We start from the raw sequence: 7,334 nt of genomic DNA, 5'->3' as shown, positions 1-7,334 counted from the left end.
TTTTTTTTGAAAGGCATGAAAAACGCACCTGAACATTGCACATTCAGCAGTGCGACTTCCCCAGATTGCATCACCCTCACAGTGAAAACTGCATCTTAAAGAGCGCAACCTCCTTGGACCGATATCGCAGTCGCATGTGCGAATCCAGCCTAAACCAAACTCCAGGTATGCAAATGAACCTGCTCCGTTCTTTTCCCCCGCAAGTCCCACCCCTGCGGCCGTATTTACCGGAGAGGCGCGGTATCAGTCCGGGTTATTGTGCTCGTAATATTGAGGTTTTCTCTGCGATGCAAAGGGAAATAATGGGAGAGTTTTCTGAAAAATCACAGAGAACTGGAAAAAACCTGGAAATGGACCCATAAAAAATAAAGGTTTCTATTTGTCTGTGAGTTTCGTGCATCTGGCAGCGCACAAACCTCGTACGAGAAAATCGCCCGCGTAAATAAGCCCCAAGGCCGCATTTACACACCCGATAGCAAGTTGTGCTTGAAATTCTTGTTCGCATCACATGGACATCCCGTCTGTGTGCTGCGCGATGTGCGAGACGCCACACATTGCAAGTCCCATCCTCGCGCACAAAAATAGAACGTACGTCAGTTTTCACTGCAAGCGCGCCCGTGGAAATGAACCCGTTGGAAACAATGAGTTATTACAGTGTGCGACGCCAAATCGCACAGAATCTGCGTGCCTTCCACACCGGTGTAAATAAGCCCTAAGGCTGCATTTAGATGGGCGAGCGTGATATTGGTCCTAGGAACTCGGACTGATATCGCATGAGCGCCATGCATTTTGTGAGAGCAGAACATGCCAACCTCATGTGCATTTCTCAAGTGCATGAAAATTGTATGTTTCAATGGGAACATTTCCAAATCCCATAGCTCTGGCCTGAAACGCGCAGGTCCATGTGAATGCGATGCAATATTCAACTCACCCATAAGAGATAATGGGCGCGTTTTCTGTGATATCACCCAAAATAGGACATACTGCAGTTTTCTGCAAAAATGCAAGTAGAAATATTGAAAATCACAGCTTCCATTTTTGCGCGTCTTATAACACGAGAAAATCACCCATGTAATAAGCCCTTAGTCCAATGTGGACCATTTCGTGTTCTAGCATCCAGGGTCCCCCAGGCCAACCTGATCTACACCCTGCATGCTCACAGGACTTCTGGGGGACTTGCAATATTCTTACAGACGACGCCCATCATTGCTGGTGGTCTCCAACAGGTTGCTCTGGCAGTGAAATAGTCGCTGGTGCAGTCCCGGCAGCGGCCGCCAGGGGGCGCCCGTGCAGTGCACAGATCTCAGCTCTTGCAGTCCCCCTCTGTCAGTGGCTTCCTCAGTCACATGGGTTGTGTGTGTGAGTTTAAAAGAGCCTAAATCGTGTCTAGCTGGTGCAGTGGAGGCTTCCAGGAGCCCATTGGGAAGTGCTGGATTTATGGTGACAGATCAGGGGGACCCAGGAGGAGCTGCAGCCCCTGCACCCACTGTAAGTAGCCCCCCAGCCATCCCAGCCCTGGGCTTACATGTTGATGGCAAGGACACAATTGATGCTGCTGCTGCTGCTGAGAACCTGGCAGGAGGAAGCCCTGGGGGATGTGGGCATCTGGGGTGCAGCCCTGGGTGATGCTGTGTGCAGCTCTGGGGGGCAGGGATGCAGTTTTTAGGAAGAGCTGAGCAATTAAACTTGGAAGGGAGTGGCAGCAGAAGAAGAAGAGGCTTTTATGTCATTGTCCAGACTCCTCAGCAGCTGCAGAGCCTTGCTGGACCCTTCCTGGCACTGCTGGGCGCTGCTGCCACTCTGCACTGGGACCTTCTGCCGTGTGGATGGATTGTTTTGACTTTGTTGCATTTTGTGTTGATCTTTGCTACATTTCGATCCATTTAGTTACATTGTGTATTTATAAATCCTGCCTTGTCTATGTGGATGCATGTGATGTTGCTTCCTGCACTCCCGGGTGCCAGCAGCACTTCCTCTGCGCTGCTGTGATGCCTGCTCAGTGTTACCAGGCGGGGAGCTGGCAGCCTCCTAATTGTCAGATTTTCCTTTAATAGGGTCTGCTGCTATTCACTCCCTTATAAAGCGCACTTCAAAGCCGGGCTGTGCGCCTCCGTGTGTGCGTGTGTGATTGCTCTCCGGGTCACGGCAAAACATTTATCGGTGTTAAGCGCTGCTGTTTATGTCGCCAACGACCTCATTTTGCCCCCCTTTTTTTTTTTTTAACCGTGCTGCTGTTGGTGAAGGGTTAAATAATCACCCATTAAAATACATCAGTTTTAAATTGCGGCGCTGGCTCTTGGAGCATTAACCCCCTGTTGGACAAGATTCCTTGGATGTTGAGGGAACGGAAATAAAATTCATAAATTTCCATTGAATTAAAAAAAAAAAAAAGAGCAAAAAAATAAATAAAATGAAGTTTCCGGAAAATCGGTGGAGATGAGGAATTCTGTAAGTGTAACAAGTTCTCCTCCATCCCGTCCTGCCGCCTCTATGCGTGCTGCATCCCTGGCTCCTCGTCACTAACGAGCGTCCGTAGTCGTGCCATCTACGGAACCGAAACAATCGGATCGGCCCACTTTCTGCCATTGTTTCGGCGGCTGCGATCATGCATGACTTGTAATTGGTTGTTAACGGATGTAACGACTTTTCTCACCCAGTACAAACGTCGACACGGATACCGTAACTGTTCTGTCTGCGACAAAGACAATTGCTCTGACGGATGATAGACTTGTGGATTGTATGTAACATAATTGGCGCATCATAACTTGCTTTGTACTACATCTTGGTTCGGCTGACGTTGGCTGCATCCGTAATGGTTTTGACCTTTTCGTAACTCCTGTTTGCGGCGCTGTCAACTTGGGGTGTAGATTTTTTTAATTTTTTTTTTATTTAGTTTTCGGCACGGCGTAGATGGGCGCGAACATACGGAACGGCACAATAATGGTGATTCTGAAGTCTCATTTATCAAATCTGATGGTTTGTCATCTCTTCAGGAGCGGCCGTTGTCATAAATCTCCTAAAATTAGCTGAAGACTCGGGAGTCTGAGGTTGTTCCTCCTCAGGAGTCTCAACTTCATTGCTTGTTCTTCGCAGTCGTTTTTAGAACAAGGAGCCGTCGGAGCCGCACACAGCGACTGTTTACAGAGGCGAGCCATCAATGTATCAAAGGGGGGGATAATTGTAAATATATCAATATCCTGCGGTTATCATGGCTCTGCCGGGCGCAGTGAGCGATTATTGTATCCGCGATCTGATTAGTAGCTTGTTATATTGTATCGTCCTTGCATTGTTCTCGGGGTCAGCAGAGTAATAATCATTTGTTTCCCGCCTTGTATCTGCTCTAGTTTTTTGGTTATAAACTCCGGCGCTGGATTTCCTCAAGTTTATTAACACTGATTGTGGTGTCGCTGGGAGAGCTATAGTGGCCACCTCTCCGATATGTGCTTGTCCAGGAGCAGCTCTATGGGGAGGTAAATGAATATATACACAAACCATGCATCATTTCCACATTATGTCTAACTGCTGCTGATACGTGGCGCTCCGCCGCTAACTTGCACTGGTTATTTCAGAGGAACAACTGGTGAAGAAGAGAGATACTGGAGTCGCTGCTGCTGCAGGGATTGAAGCTGGAGACTCAAGTAGTGCAAGGAGAGATATGAGAGTCCCTGGTGGGGCAGGGAGAAGAGGCGCTGGAGTCCCTGGTGGGGCAGGGAGAAGGGGCGCTGGAGTCCCTGGCGGGGCAGGGAGAAGGGGCGCTGGAGTCCCTGGCGGGGCAGGGAGAAGGGGCGCTGGAGTCCCTGGCGGGGCAGGGAGAAGGGGCGCTGGAGTCCCTGGCGGGGCAGGGAGAAGGGGCGCTGGAGTCCCTGGCGGGGCAGGGAGAAGGGGCGCTGGAGTCCCTGGCGGGGCAGGGAGAAGGGGCGCTGGAGTCCCTGGCGGGGCAGGGAGAAGGGGCGCTGGAGTCCCTGGCGGGGCAGGGAGAAGGGGCGCTGGAGTCCCTGGCGGGGCAGGGAGAAGGGGGGCTGGAGTCCCTGGCGGGGCAGGGAGAAGGGGGGCTGGAGTCCCTGGCGGGGCAGGGAGAAGGGGGGCTGGAGTCCCTGGCGGGGCAGGGAGAAGGGGCGCTGGAGTCCCTGGCGGGGCAGGGAGAAGGGGCGCTGGAGTCCCTGGCGGGGCAGGGAGAAGGGGCGCTGGAGTCCCTGGCGGGGCAGGGAGAAGGGGCGCTGGAGTCCCTGGCGGGGCAGGGAGAAGGGGCGCTGGAGTCCCTGGCGGGGCAGGGAGAAGGGGCGCTGGAGTCCCTGGCGGGGCAGGGAGAAGGGGCGCTGGAGTCCCTGGCGGGGCAGGGAGAAGGGGCGCTGGAGTCCCTGGCGGGGCAGGGAGAAGGGGCGCTGGAGTCCCTGGCAGTAAGGCGAGGGATGAAGGAGTTCCTGGTGCGGCAAGGTAAGGGTTCTGGAGTCTTTCGTGGGGCAGTCTCTCTCGAGGGGCGCTGTAGTCCTCAGTGTATAATAGAAATTAATGCTTAGAATTTCTGGAGTCATTTGTAACGTTTGGGGGGATTATTTATTGAAATATGTTAAAAATAAGGGGATACATAATTTCTCCATCCCTACATGTGATCTACTATAACTATAAGCGTCTTCATTTGTGAATTCTGAAAGTTCTGTCCTGAAACCTGTATAAACTCCGAGCAGCGGATGGAGATAAGATGGGAGATACTACAGACAGTACATGCTATGGATTCTGTATCTCCCTGCTGCATTATAGGCTTCTCTACTTTCTGACAGTTTCCTGGCTCCCGACCCCTCGTCATAAACAAGATATGATAAGTGACAGGAGTTTCCTGGTAACCGCGTTGTCCGTGTCTTGTAAGAAGGGGGAAGGGGTTCTGTTTGTCATCTGTCTGTTTTGGCGCTTAAGACACAAGAACAGAATGAGAAAGTCAGAAAAAACCTTGTCCGTAAAAATAGGATAACTTGGCTGAACTAAATTAACCGCTGCAAGGCCAAAAAACAGCAGAGCTCCCGGTACTCCCTGTACTACCTGCAAAATACTTTATCACCTCCTTCTACAGATAACTATTTTCATATTACGTATTGCTTTCTCCTGTAATCACTATCACCCCCGTACTGAGTAAGGTGTTGAGTATGAGCTGCAGAAGAGTTAATGTAATACTCCACCAATGTACAAGAATATAACTACTATAATACCGCCCCCTATGTGCAAGAATATAACTACTATAATACTGCCTCCTATGTACAAGAATATAACTACTATAATACTGCCTCCTATGTACAAGAATATAACTACTATAATACTGCCCCCTATGTACAAGAATATAACTACTATAATACTGCCCTCCTATGTACAAGAATATAACTACTATAATACTGCCCCTTATGTACAAGAATATAACTACTATAATACTGCCTCCTATGTGCAAGAATATAACTACTATAATACTGGTCCTATGTACAAGAATATAACTACTATAATACTGCCTCCTATGTACAAGAATATAACTACTATAATACTGCCTCCTATGTACAAGAATATAACTACTATAATACTGCCTCCTATGTACAAGAATATAACTACTATAATACTGCCCCCTATGTATAAGAATATAACTACTATAATACTGCCCCCTATGTACAAGAATATAACTACTATAATACTGCCTCCTATGTACAAGAATATAACTACTATAATACTGCCTCCTATGTACAAGAATATAACTACTATAATACTGCCCCCTATGTACAAGAATATAACTACTATAATACTGCTCCTATGTACAAGAATATAACTACTATAATACTGCCCCCTATGTACAAGAATATAACTACTATAATACTGCCCCCTATGTACAAGAATATAACTACTATAATACTGCCCCCTATGTACAAGAATATAACTACTATAATACTGCCCCCTATGTACAAGAATATAACTACTATAATACTGCCTCCTATGTACAAGAATATAACTACTATAATACTGCCCCCTATGTACAAGAATATAACTACTATAATACTGCCCCCTATGTACAAGAATATAACTACTATAATACTGCCCCCTATGTACAAGAATATAACTACTATAATACTGCCCCCTATGTACAAGAATATAACTACTATAATACTGCCTCCTATGTACAAGAATATAACTACTATAATACTGCCCTCTATGTACAAGAATATAACTACTATAATACTGCCTCCTATGTAGAAGAATATAACTACTATAATACTACCCCCTATGTACAAGTATATAACTACTATAATACTGCTATCTGTGTACAAGAATATAACTACTATAATACTGCCTCCTATGTACAAGAATATAACCACTATAATACTGCCTCATATGTACAAGAATATAACTACTATAATACTACCCCTATGTACAAGAATATAACTACTATAATACTGCCCCCTATGTACAAGAATATAACTACTATAATACTGCCCCTTATGTACAAGAATATAACTACTATAATACTGCTCCCTATGTACAAGAATATAACTACTATAATACTGCCCCTTATGTACAAGAATATAACTACTATAATACTGCCCCCTATGTACAAGAATATAACTACTATAATACTGCCTCCTATGTACAAGAATATAACTACTATAATACTGCCTCCTATGTACAAGAATATAACTACTATAATACTGCCCCCTATGTACAGGAATATAACTACTATAATACTGCTTCTATGTACAAGAATATAACTACTATAATACTGCTTCTATGTACAAGAATATAACTACTATAATACTGCCCCCTATGTACAAGAATATAACTACTATAATACTGCCCCCTATGTACAAGAATATAACTACTATAATACTGCCCCCTATGTACAAGAATATAACTACTATAATACTGCTCCCTATGTACAAGAATATAACTACTATAATACTGCTCCCTATGTACAAGAATATAACTAATATAATACTGCCCCCCATGTACAAGAATATAACTACTATAATACTGCCCCCCATGTACAAGAATATAACTACTATAATACTGCCCCCCATGTACAAGAATATAACTACTATAATACTGCTCCCTATGTACAAGAATATAACTACTATAATACTGCCCCCTATGTACAAGAATATAACTACTATAATACTGCCCCCTATGTACAAGAATATAACTACTATAATACTGCCCCTATGTACAAGAATATAACTACTATAATACTGCCCCCTATGTACAAGAATATAACTACTATAATACTGCCCTCTATGTACAAGAATATAACTACTATAATACTGCCTCCTATGTACAAGAATATAACTACTATAATACTGCCTCCTATGTAC

At 45.5% G+C, this 7,334-nt stretch overlaps 1 protein-coding gene across 3 annotated transcripts in view; it reads left to right on the top strand.

Moving 5' to 3' along the window:
- The first annotated feature begins 1,363 nt into the window (after positions 1-1,363).
- CNTFR (ciliary neurotrophic factor receptor) overlaps positions 1,364-7,334 on the top strand; it is a 471,005-nt gene continuing 465,034 nt past the window's right edge. For all 3 annotated transcript variants that reach the window (XM_066602302.1, XM_066602300.1, XM_066602298.1), the window contains exon 1: positions 1,364-1,488. The gene's annotated coding sequence lies outside the window, so the exon portion shown is untranslated. The remainder of the gene's footprint in view (positions 1,489-7,334) is intronic.

Source organism: Eleutherodactylus coqui, chromosome 5, assembly GCF_035609145.1.
Source record: "Eleutherodactylus coqui strain aEleCoq1 chromosome 5, aEleCoq1.hap1, whole genome shotgun sequence".
In the NCBI taxonomy this organism is placed as follows: Eukaryota; Metazoa; Chordata; class Amphibia; order Anura; family Eleutherodactylidae; genus Eleutherodactylus; species Eleutherodactylus coqui.
This window is presented reverse-complemented; position numbering and strand designations above follow the sequence as displayed.